This window comes from Cavia porcellus, unplaced genomic scaffold (assembly GCF_034190915.1).
Source record: "Cavia porcellus strain 051 isolate PalLab524CR breed Dunkin Hartley unplaced genomic scaffold, mCavPor4.1 scaffold_6, whole genome shotgun sequence".
Classification (NCBI taxonomy): Eukaryota; Metazoa; Chordata; class Mammalia; order Rodentia; family Caviidae; genus Cavia; species Cavia porcellus.
In genome coordinates this window covers 45,215,991-45,228,287 of record NW_026947489.1, presented here as the reverse complement: position 1 = coordinate 45,228,287, position 12,297 = coordinate 45,215,991, and the positions used below count along the sequence as shown (strand labels likewise).

Genomic DNA, 12,297 nt, shown 5'->3' with positions numbered 1-12,297 from the left:
ATTGTGCCTCTTTTATTTGTGAATTGGTGTATTCATCTGTTTTGGACATTCTCTTCCTGTATCTTCTCAAATATTGCTTCTTTTCCTTTCCTCCATCAACTTCCATGGAATTCTGATGACTCCCACTTCAAACTTCATTCCAGCTGTATCATCTGTGATTTCTCACATTTGTCTCTGCAGGCTATCACTTCAAATATATCCAACTCCAAAAACTATGGTCAACAGGCAATCTTCAGATGCTCATTGCTCCAGATTCTGCCCTGGACACAAGAACTGCCTTTTCCAAGATCAGTGAAATTGTCCTCAGTGACTGTGAGGGAATATAATAGAGACCTTGCTCATCCCAGAGCAAGACAATACAGCGGTACCTTGGTTCATGAAATTAATTTGTTCCATGATTCTTGGGGAAGATGGCTGTATTTGAGTTCATCATCCAATGCAGAATTTGTGAATGAATGCAAAATTTTGTGTAGTGTTCTGTTTATGAACTGAATTGTCTGCAAACGGAAGTGAGGCATTACTGTATTGATAAAAATTATTCATTTGTAGAGGTCAGACTCTATTTCAGTTTGACTTCTCCGCCCACCCCTGTTTCCTCCTCTTTTCTCTCAAGGTTTTAGTTCCTTAATAAACAACTCATATTCCAGGCTCAATTTTAACATGTGCTTCCAGAAAATACCATCTGTGACACAGTGAATTAGATGTGATCATAACAAGGCCTATTAAATTGGAAACACTCCTAATAATGCAGTGGCAACACTATTTCATCTTGAGGCCTTTTCCAGGCTTAACAAGCTATAATCCTAGATACATAAGGGACCTTCATTAGAGTAAACAGATTTATCTTCAAAAGGTAAGATTAGTACCAAGAGATAGAGATGGAAAATAGGAAATGTCTAGCTTAGCTTAAGAGTCACAGATGAAATTAAGTGGTTCTACAATGAAATTCTGTCCAAGAGATATATTATTAACCTAGAGTATTTAGGGCACAGGTCTCAGAGTCAGACAGCCAGTGTTCAAAATCCCAAGAGCAAGGCCATCTTTATTGTCCCAACAAAGTGTCCGAATCTCTGTGCTCTGGTTCTTGCTATGTAAAATGGAAATGCCAACAATATTTAACTTACAGGTTGTTGCTATACATAATGTAATATTCATTACCTAAATGTGAGTTATTCGTACTGATTATGTAAGATTCTAAATAGAGATTCTTCATGGAATAGAACTACACCTATAATTTTAAACTTTCTATGAATTCACACTAATATCACAAAACTACTATTAATGATCCAACTCACCCCAGAGAAATCTCTCCCCTCTGAAAACTATTTTCATACCCATTGTTTGTACTGCACACACCCTGGGAAACCATGCTACTTTATAAGCTAACTGTGACACTTGGAAAGTGGCCAGAGTGTAGCAGGCTTCCACCTCAGTGGTTCTCAAACACGGCCATGCGTTATAAGCATCTGGAAAGATTTCCTCAAAATAGTAATGTCTGAGCCTCCTTCTAAGAAAATCTGAATGATTTGTTTGGTGTAAAGTCAGACATTCTCATTTTGCAAGGTGTAAACATTCCTAGCCAGCTAAGGGCATGTGCAAAAGAATAGGCAGAAGAGAGGGGGAGATTTGTGGGGTTCTTTGAAGGGATACAGATAAGCAACTTATTGAATAAATAGACAAAGTGGTATAAAACAAGCACCGGGGTAGGACAGGTGTATGAAATGGTGGGTGGAATAGAGAATATGAGAGAAATCATTGAATTAACTACATATTCCAATTCTTCAATCCCAAATGTATTTACTCCACATTTTCTTAAGCTTCAGGTTAGATTAATGCCCATGAGGGATTTAAATTGGACACAGGTTTCACACCCCCCAAATTTTCTATCACACACAACTCAAACATGGTGGCCAAACTGCAGCCCTTGGTGTGGGGTACATGCAAGATCATCTCCCAAACCAGAAACTAGGCCAGCAGCCCAGACAGCCATTCCCACAAGGAAGCTGCAAAGGAGGCCTGCTTCTTGGGTGGGGCCTTCAGACACACTGTAACCCGCTGAGGTGAATCGGACACCTGACTGAGACAATGGACATTTTTGGAGCAGGAGCTGAAAACGTTAGCTGGCTGTGTTTGTAGCAGGAGCTCCTAACTGAATAAAGGTGCTTCAAGTTCTGTTCTCCAGACCAGACTTTTGGCTGCAGACCTGCCAGAGGAAGAAATGGGTCCTTACCTGCTTTTGCTGCTTGACTAGACTGCTGGGCCAACAATACAACTGCACCAATGCCAAGGATGCTACAGCTGGTTGGCACAAGTAGGCAAAGAAACATCACTGGCCATTTAGAAAGATAGATATGATTGTAAAAGGGAGCTCTGGCTGAATAATCAGGTTAGGTGCTGTCTTTGGGAGCAGAGTTAATGAAAGGACTGGAGACACTGTTAAAAAAAACATAATGATAGCTCTTAAGGATATTTGCTTAAAGAGTAATTTAGAGTTTCTGGAACCAAAAGAAATTCTGAATTTAAATTTTTATTAGGCAAGGATGAAAGGTAATTTTTTGTGTGTGCTCTGACAAATCTGACATACCCATAAAATAATAATTAAGTTAGCCATTAGGTTTTTTTTTTCCTTTTACAATCTTAACAAATATCTTAGTTATTTTTGTTGCTGAGACAAAATACCTGACACCCAAAGTTAAAGAAGGAAAGGTTTATTTAGGCTCACAGTTTATAGAGGTTTCAGTCATAATTGGCTGGCTTCAGGTAAGGGTGGCACATGGTGGGCAAACACTGGAAAACCAGTTCATGGTAAACAAAAGACAGCAAGAGCAAGCAAGCAAGGAATGACCCACAGCTTTTTCTTTCCCTTATATCTCATCCAGGATACTTAGGGCGAGTAGCACTCAAACCCTTAACCCTAGCATCATTGATGCTGTCACTGTACCATAAATCAGTTCCAGCATCACATAGTCTAGATCCAGCCACCTCTGAAGAAGCCCCACCTATGACAGCATGAGGCTCTGGGGAACATATAGATACAAGCCATAGCAGCAAACATCTCTAATTTCTTTTATTTTTCCCATGTAAGTTTTTTTTTAAGGTAAACTTCATTACCTACTTCTAAACTATTTTAAATCTCTTCACATCTTCTTTTACAAGTAAAGATCATTTGACCAGCACAGCAGAGCCACCATGCTCCATATGATTACATGTCCCTGCAAAATGGCAGAGTTCCACCTTGATGAGTGTCAGAGTCATACCACAAACAGAATTCACAGATTCGGAGCAAAAGAGATTCCATTCAGCAACTCTAAGACTGTAGGGGACAAACACAGCTCCTTATGTGTAAGTTATAATTTTCTACATATTGCCTTCTTTTCTCTTCCTTCCTACTATTTCCTTCCATCTCAAAGAATTCACACCATGTTTTTAATAGCGTCATTTCTGTTATTGTTATTTAATGTTTATTGAGTAATGGGGCAGGAAATGCATCGATGAACGAGACGACTGCTAGACTACAGTTATCCATTAGCTTTGATGAAATGATCTTTTGGAAATAGTTCAATGCTCACCCTGGCAATGGCACTCATGAAATTACTTTCTGGGGTGGAAAAATATCAAAAGGATTCTTATGTATTCCTGAGAAAAAGGGACTTCTTTGGGATCTTTAAGTTGTTCTGCAGTTACACATTTTAAAATTGTTTCTTGCGTGTAGCCTCAACTTTGAAGGTCTCCAACCAAGGGGAAAAGGGAAAATAAGAGAATGGGGATGGGAGATGGATAAAGGGGTAAAAAATGAAGCAGTGGAACATTTTTGGCTTCTTTTTAAGACCACATAAACAGTGGAAAATGCTAGTCTGCCTCCAATCTCCAGTTTCCACCTCTGAGACTGTCTGTATTTCAACACTCCCATTTAATGAGGGAACAATGGAATTAGGAAAATCGATGACTTGCCTGAGACCACACAACTACCTGGGAATACAGACAGCAGTCAGGGTCTAGATGTCTCATGCAGCGTCCTCACCATTACCACATCTTTCTGAGACACACCTTTGACTATGGAAATTTTGTTGTACGTTTCTGATCTTCCTTTGTTTTCAACTCAATTTCCGCTTTCTAACTAGGGCTTCAGCTGACTTGATAGTCAGGAAGAGTGAGCGAGTGCTTAGATGTGGTGATCTGGGTCAGGAACAGGACGGAGCGATGCTTATGGCAAACCAACAGAATCTCCTGGTCACAAAATGACCCATTGGTGGGCCAAGGCCATTTCCTGTAATATACAATTGCATCTTCTCCACCCCAGTGATTGACTGGTGCAAACTCTCAAGCAGTAAAAATTCAGGAAGGCTTAATCAATCCTTCTGCCACATCTGAAACAAGCAAATAACTGTTCACTTATAGTTTATGATAATGGCTGCTAGAGTCAAGTGACTGAACCATGGGCCTCTTGCTGTTAGACAAATAGCATTAACTGACAGAGATAAATAAGAAACCATGGAACCATTTATTTAAATATCAAATAGATGCTAAGGGAGGTGTGGTATAGAGTAGTTCCAAAATGGATCCCAAGAACTTTAATTTTCTATTATCTCTCTTTAGAATACAGAACACACATGATATATGTGTTCTGTATCAGTTGGACTATTCCTTTGATACGAACTGACCTATGATTTCTGGTGCTCTAGTGGCAATGATCACCATGTAGCACTATTTTGTGGCCATGAACTAATGAGTAAAGAATAGGGGTAGAGTTATTATGTAAATCATGCCTTTGTCTAAGCACAGCCAAATAGTATCGCAGCATGCCAGGCCATGTGAGCAAAGGGTTCACTGTAATTGCATTTTAGAAATGTGAGCAGACAGTTGAGTATTCTCATAGCATCATCTCCAGAGAGCCTGCTCAGGAGCAGAGAAGACCTTCTTCTTGTTGAAGATGCTAATTTAATTTGGAAACAGCACTATTACCCATTTTATGACAGTAATCTGAGTATCTGAATTATGTACTCTTTTATTATGTCTGAAAATTATTTAGATTTTAGTATTCCATAAACAATATATAAGGATTTTATGGCTTGATTTGTAAAAAGAAAATACTGAATTAAAACCACAGTTGAGAGAATTTTAATGATTCTGTGAGAATCTCATCATTTAGGAAAGTTCAGTAGATGAGTGGAGACTTGAGAGAATGAGGTATAAACTATGAATCCAACCGCAGTTCATGCAGCAGAGGTTGTCAAGTCTCTTGGACAGCAGAGGGACCGTGGGGTGAGGGAGGTTAAATTCTCACAATCCAATTAGGGACCCAACTTGCTGGAAACAGAAAGGGAAATGTAAATATTCTCTTGTGTGGTTCTCTAATGGGGTTGGCCTGGCAGTGTTGCTGATTGCACTGTACTCAGCCAAAGGACTGAATAATAATAACAAAAGCAAACCTTTAAACGCAAGCTCTGTTTTTGCTGCAAGCAAACTCCCATCCCCATCACAAGAACATCTGTCCTTAGGGAACTTGTTTCTCTCCAATCAGCATCATCTCAGAGAAGCAGAAAATGGAAAACTCTTTGGCAAATAATTCTTCCCTATAATTCTGCATTACATTTGATTAATGAAGAGGCAAGAGGAAGCTCCAGCGAAATGTGGTGCAGGCACTGGCATTGCCACTTAGATGACTCCATCAAGAAATTATTTCTTTTGCTTTGCAAGTGCCTTTACCTGGCTCCAAGTCATTTGGAAACATCATCTCAGAAGGGTAAATTTTCCTTGCTCATGGTCTGAAAATTAAAGTCAGAGATGGGTTTCCATTAATTTATGGTCTCAGCATAAATTTGTTTTTACAGTTTCCCAGAATGTGGGTGTTTTTTTTAAACCTTTCTTTCAAAGATTTTCCAAAGCCATTATCATTTATAAAAATTATTGTGTTAAAAATGTTCAACAAAATATGTCATCTTAACCATTTCTAAATAGGCAGTTCGTTAGTTTTTAGTGTGCTCACATTGTTTGTGTAAGTAATTACCAAAACTTTTTCATCTGTCACAACTGAAACTCTGCACCCATTAAGCAGTGAATCACTGTTTCCTCCCCTATTTACCTCTGGCGACCAACATTTTACTTTCTATTAATATGAATTTATTTCTTTAGATACTTTACCTAGTGAGATGACCTAATGTTTATCTTCCTTTTCCCCAGTATTTATCTTTCTTGATTGGTTTATTTTACTTAGCATAATGTCATAAAATTCATCCATGTTAGTGTTTTAATTTGACATCTTGTTAGTTATTTGGATCATTTCTACATGGATTTGTAACTATCACTTTGGAGGTGTTTATCCTACTCCTTCAATGGACATTGAAAAACTTAACTGTTTTCTTGCTGATCTGTTGGGCCATTTTGTTTTGCATATCATTAGAAAGTAATTCTATAACAAATATCTTTCTTCACTTAGAACCTTGTTTACTTGGGATTATTTTTCTTTAGATGCATTTCTAGCAGTGAAACAGTTTGCTTGAAAAGTAATTTTATAGTTAATTTTGGAAATTGGAATTACAGCTTTGTGGGAATATAGCCAAGCTACTCTATTTGATATAGGTTATTGTGAATAATACTTCAGTCAATACAGTCAATATTTTCTCTAAATTTATTTGTATCATTAACAGAAGTGCTTTTCACTGTGAGTAAATAAAAAGTATATCAAATCAACAATAACTTAAGCAGATCGTAGTTTAATTTTCTTATATAATATAACAAGTCTAGTTGTAGTCTAGATGTGCTGTTCTGGGTTAGCAATGCTCATGAAAATCTTCAAGGCCTGGGACCCATTACATCTTCAGATTCGTCCATCCTTAGTAAGTAGTTTTGTCTTCCTGGTTACAAGATGGCTATTATACCTCTAGGTATTGAACGAGCTTCCTAAGCATGAAGAAAGAAGAGGAACAAAGGACTAAAGGGGCATATTATCTTTATGTACTAATCAAATACTTCCCCCAGAAGTCCCATCTGACTATTTGGCTTTGAGCTCAATGTTCAGAATCAGGTCATGTAGTCACAGTTGACTTCATGGTGGTATGTGACCGAGAGTATTTTATCCTGTACATCTCTGGGTCTAAAAAGATCACGGTGCTTATTACAAGATTTTCATTACTTCAAGTGAAAAAGGAAGGACATGATTTTTATTTATTCCAATAAAATGACAAACTCCTTCAGAGGAGCTGTAGAACTGTATTCAGATCTGAATTCTGAGCATTCATGTAGAGAAGACTCAAGAAATGTTTGTAATATACTGAAAAAGTCAACAAATGATCACTCTAAAATTAGGATGGGTTAGTTAAATAGTCACATTGGATTAGCTTATTTACTTTGATAGCATTTTTTTTTTTGCCTGACAATTTAGGAACATGCAGCAGAAATAGAATATTAAATATACATAGTCTCTCACTGAACTGTACACAAATGGAGAAATGTGTGTTCACAAGAAATAGAGATTTTAAGAATTATATACACAAGCTACTCACTAATGGAGAACGTTTAACACCAAGAAAACAAAGATTTTCTTCCCTTCTAGTGTCTACAGCAGTATGTATCCTGTGTGACCATTTAGTAGCAGTATGTGAAACAAATGAATGTGAACCTGTATTGACAGAATCAATATTCCTAGGGATACACTGCATATTCTGATCTGAATCTTACTCTTTTCAAGGGGAAGCTTATCAATGACATCATTGAGTATATTCCACTTTGGGCTCATTTTGGACTTTGATAAGTAAACAATCAGAAGAGTGAATGCAATGAATGATAGACTTCAGATTCAAAGGCATTTGGGTGAGTAAAGGATGGTCAGAAAACAATGAGAATAACTTTAATGAAAATAAATGTTAATTCCTTCAATTTGTCCCCAAATCAGCTGCTGAAGTACAGAAAAATGAGATATTGCATTATTAGTGCATGTGTATCAACAGTTAGAGTGAGGATAACCTAAAGACCTATTCCTTTCTAGAATATAATAATTCTATCTTTAGTCAGTTCTAACTTAGAGATTCCCATCGGAGAGAACCCTGTCACCAGTGGAATTTAAAAGATTTTTCTCCATTCTGATTTGACAGGCTATCACTGTACCTACATATATTCTCTGCGGATGATCTAAGCCTGAGACTCTACAGCTTTAGGTGCAAGACAAGCTTGCATGTGGATCTTTACTTCTCTAAATAGCTGGATAATTTATAATTTCAACACTTTTTGACTGGCTCTCTGCTCATCTTTCTAGGTTACATCAGCTAATGGCTGGGAAGTGGAGCAAAGAGAGTTCCAGGGAGGCTTCTCTGAAAAGGTGACACATGAAGTAACTTCTGAAAGAGGAGAAGAAACCCTGATTATAGGACCCATTCTGGGGGCTGGGGATTTAGCTCAGCGGCATAAGTGCCTGCCTTGCAAGCGTGTGGTCGTGAGTTCGATCCCTGGTACCAGTAAAAATACAAAAATACAAAAAAAAAAAAAAAAAAAAAAAAAAGACCCATTCTGTGTCTTCCAAAAATGGCTTGGCCACATCTAACCCCTGAGCACTGTTTCTTTGCTTGTCCACTGAAAGGCTCCAGCTGCTATTGCTGCTGCTTTTCTCCTGCCTCTACCAGTGGTCTCAGCCTCCCCTGGGGAAGGCTATTCTCCCACCCAGCCTCTTGTTCAGGCAGAAAACCTTCTGTGGCTGTCAGGCTCCATCCATTTCTACTCTTTGAGGTTCCTCCCATCACTTCCAGGGAGGAATGAGGTATTCTGCCGTGTAACAGGAGGCCTGGGTTCCCTAGTGGTTGCCATGCTCCTTCCCTAAGAGACCCACTCAGCCATGGAAACAGGAAACAGGAAGGACTAGTGGATGAATTCCTTTCTCTCCTGCTGACGGTGCTCTTAGGCTCAATGATGAAATATGTGCCATCCAGAAGAAATTCTGGTGACCAAGGGAACGAGTATGAGCTGTGTGATACCTCTCCACTCTGAATTTACTTTCCTCTTCTTTCTGCTTTACCTTTTGCTAAGGTTTGCATGTTGTTTGACCTCAAAATGTATTCCTGGCTTATTCTCCAGTAAAATGGTAGGATGTGGTAAGCCTTTAAGAGGCGGAGCTAATGAGAAGTCCTTAGGTCACTGTTGGCATACCCTCAAGAGAAACCCTGGGCCCGGGCCTCTCTGTCTTTCAGTCTGGTGATGTGATGACTCTCTTGTATGTGTTCCCATGGCTGTGGTGTGACTGACCATGAGGTCCTCTCTTGAAACAAACAGATGCTAATGCCATTAAACCTCCTGAACTGTGATCTGAACATTTCTTTTCTTTATAAAATTAGCGTGTCTCAGGTATTTCATTATAGTAATGCAAAACAAAGTAATAAACGTTTATCTCTTCATTTCTGAGTACTGAACTTATAATGCTTCTTAAATCTTTGTTTGTAAGCTTAGTTTTAGGATCTGTTAATCAGTGAACTAAGGCAAAACAAATTCTATGCAAATATTCAAGGTGGATCTGTAGTTCCTGAACTGTTTAGAGAGGTTTTCCAGCTCATATGAGCACTACAGGATAAATTAAATCTTTGATAAAAAACTTAATGACATTTGACATCTGTTGAACCCATTCTATTAGTATACCACTAGCTCAGGGTAGCTGTCAGTTTCACACTAGCTCACACTACATTCTTCCAGGAACATTATATTTACAAAATCTGTGGTTTTGGTGGTTGCTCTGATAAAAAGCAACACGAGGTGGAAATGATTCTGATATGATTCTAAGGCTTAAGAAGTTAATCATTGCCTATTACTAACTCATGAACCAGTCATGGAGCTACTGACAAATGCATACAAACATTTTTTCTTTCAATATTCTTGTCTATTTTCTTCATCAGTGACTAAAGATGCAAGACATAAATACTTGTTGAGCTATGAACACTAACTACTTAATAAACATATGTTCTACATTCTGTTTTCATAAATGTTGGCTTAGAAAAAGAATTAGACACTAGAGTGGATTGAGCTGAGAAAGTTTGGGAAAGGTAGCAAGCGCAGAGTTCCAGAGGTACAAATGACCTTAGCAGGTGTGAGAACCAGTCAGAAGTGCTCCAGAAGAGGGAAGAATCACCGGAGAGACTAGGTAAGCCTCAGGCTTTGGTAAGGAGCTCAGGTTTCATTTTGTAGAAAATGGTACACATAGCTCTGGAACAAACCACTCTTCCTTCAAGTGACATTTTCAAAAGCTCTGTTATCCTTCATGGTCTATAAATAACCAAGGTCCTCGATGTGTACATATACCTGTGCATGTTTGGCTTATAACTTTTATAAAAGAGTGACTCCATTGTTACCTCCTAAAAATTCCTGATAACCATGTGTATTCAAAATATTACATGTGTTGGTTTTATTATTATCTGCTCCTGCAGCCTTGGTGGCTGATAAATTTGTAGCCCCAGCACCTTCTCAACTGGATTTGTAAAAGTATTTAGACTTATGGCTGGGGATTTAGCTCAGCGGCATAAGAACCTGAGTTGCAAGCAGGTGGTCGTGAGTTCAATCCCCAGTACTGATAAAAAAAAATATTTAGACTTAAATTTTATTCTTTCTATAAAGAAAGAGCTTCATATTCAAAGCCATTTTTATCAGGTCAAATACTCAACTTTGATAAGTCTTGAATGATTTTTTATTTAAGAACCATAAATAGGAAGATAAGAATTCTTTGCCCTTCAGTGAGAAATGACTTTGGGCAATGAATGTATGCAGTTTTGAGCTGTGGGAGTATATTGTGGCTCTAGAACTGGAAGGCTTCAGCAAAGTGGAGAGATGTTCATGTTCTTATTTGTGTGCATATATTGCTCAAAATCACATGTTACATTTTTGAACCAGAATGTTAATTTCTGTGATTGGAATGCTTTTGACCCATTCCCATGACACTTAGTGTTATGGTAACCAAGAAGCTGAATGAATGTACAAGTTCTTAGTGTAATATAAAATATAATAGACTATACATATATATGTATAGTAATAGTATATGTAATAGAATACACTTATGTATATTATGTATATAGTATATGTAATAGAATATACGTAGGATGACTGATAGGTTCAGTGCTTCTCAGAAAGTCCGCCCTACAGCAGAACTCATTTGTCCTGTGGTAAAATTATCTGTGCTTCTTAAATTTTTCTCTCCCTTCAATTAGGTTGCTCTTGTAGGGACTGATTTTGAAAGTTTCCTTTGTTTGTTAACCCACGATATATTCTTTAAGCATGGAAGAATATAGCCTGATAGGTCCTCTTGGCTTGTCTGTTAGTCTGTAAGACATTTTGTCTTCTGTTGGTATGTACTGATTGAATTAGGCAAAACTTCAAGATTCTAATTCTGCTGTCACTGTATTCTTATATATCCCTTCACACACACACACACACACACACACACACACACACACAAACACACACACACAGAGTGTGGTTTCTCTCTATATATATACTTTTTCTTCTTTTTTATTTAAGAGCATATTTTTGAGTTTGTTTTATAATAATAATATATCAATTTATTTTATTCCTGTTAGTAACACCAGATAATTTCATTGTATTGATGATTAACTATTTATGTAATTAGACCAATAATAATGTTAATATATATCTAATTACCTGGATTAATAACTTAGACTGTGTCTAGTCTAAAATTTTTTTGTATATCTACAAGTAAATCAGAAGGAAAATTTCTAGAAAGAAAATTGTCATGTTAATTAGATTATACATTTTAAAAAACTGTATTTTCAAATACTGATATTGTCAAATTTTCTATTGGTGAGACTACTAATTAAACTATCTCAGCAATCTGTGAACTTGTTGGTTTTTTGATCCCTCCACCAATGCCTTCTATTAGCAAACTATTTATCTTGAAAAAATGGTATCTCTGTTTAAAACTGAATTTCTCTATAATTAGTGAATTTTAGCATATTATTGTCTGTTCAAAACTTGCTACACTTCTTTTTTCAGTCATTGACCAAAGATGGCCTATAATATGCATAATGTGATGCTACTACACCATCTGTTTATTCTTAATGGGGACACAGTAATAAGACATAGCCTCTACACATACGTTGGAGAGATCAGCAAGTTACAGTGGTCAAGGTTATATGGTGGTGCAGGGGGTGCCCACTGACTGTGCACCCGACTGAGGATAGAAGTAAAGTTGGGACTACAGAAACCAGAGAGCAAGTGAGAGTGCACATTAGAAGCCTAGAGTGGCACTGTCATAACTCTAGGAAGGGGAAAACAGGTCAGCCCCATCTTGGCCCCATGGCCTCGACAAATCAA

The 12,297-nt window shown here is 37.6% G+C and overlaps 1 long non-coding RNA gene across 1 annotated transcript; it reads left to right on the top strand.

Moving 5' to 3' along the window:
- The first annotated feature begins 3,837 nt into the window (after positions 1–3,837).
- LOC134476430 (uncharacterized) lies at positions 3,838–11,817 on the top strand. Its single transcript, XR_010048066.1, has 2 exons — positions 3,838–7,809; positions 8,252–11,817. It is a non-coding gene; the product is annotated as an uncharacterized LOC134476430 (long non-coding RNA).
- The last annotated feature ends 480 nt before the right edge of the window (positions 11,818–12,297 follow it).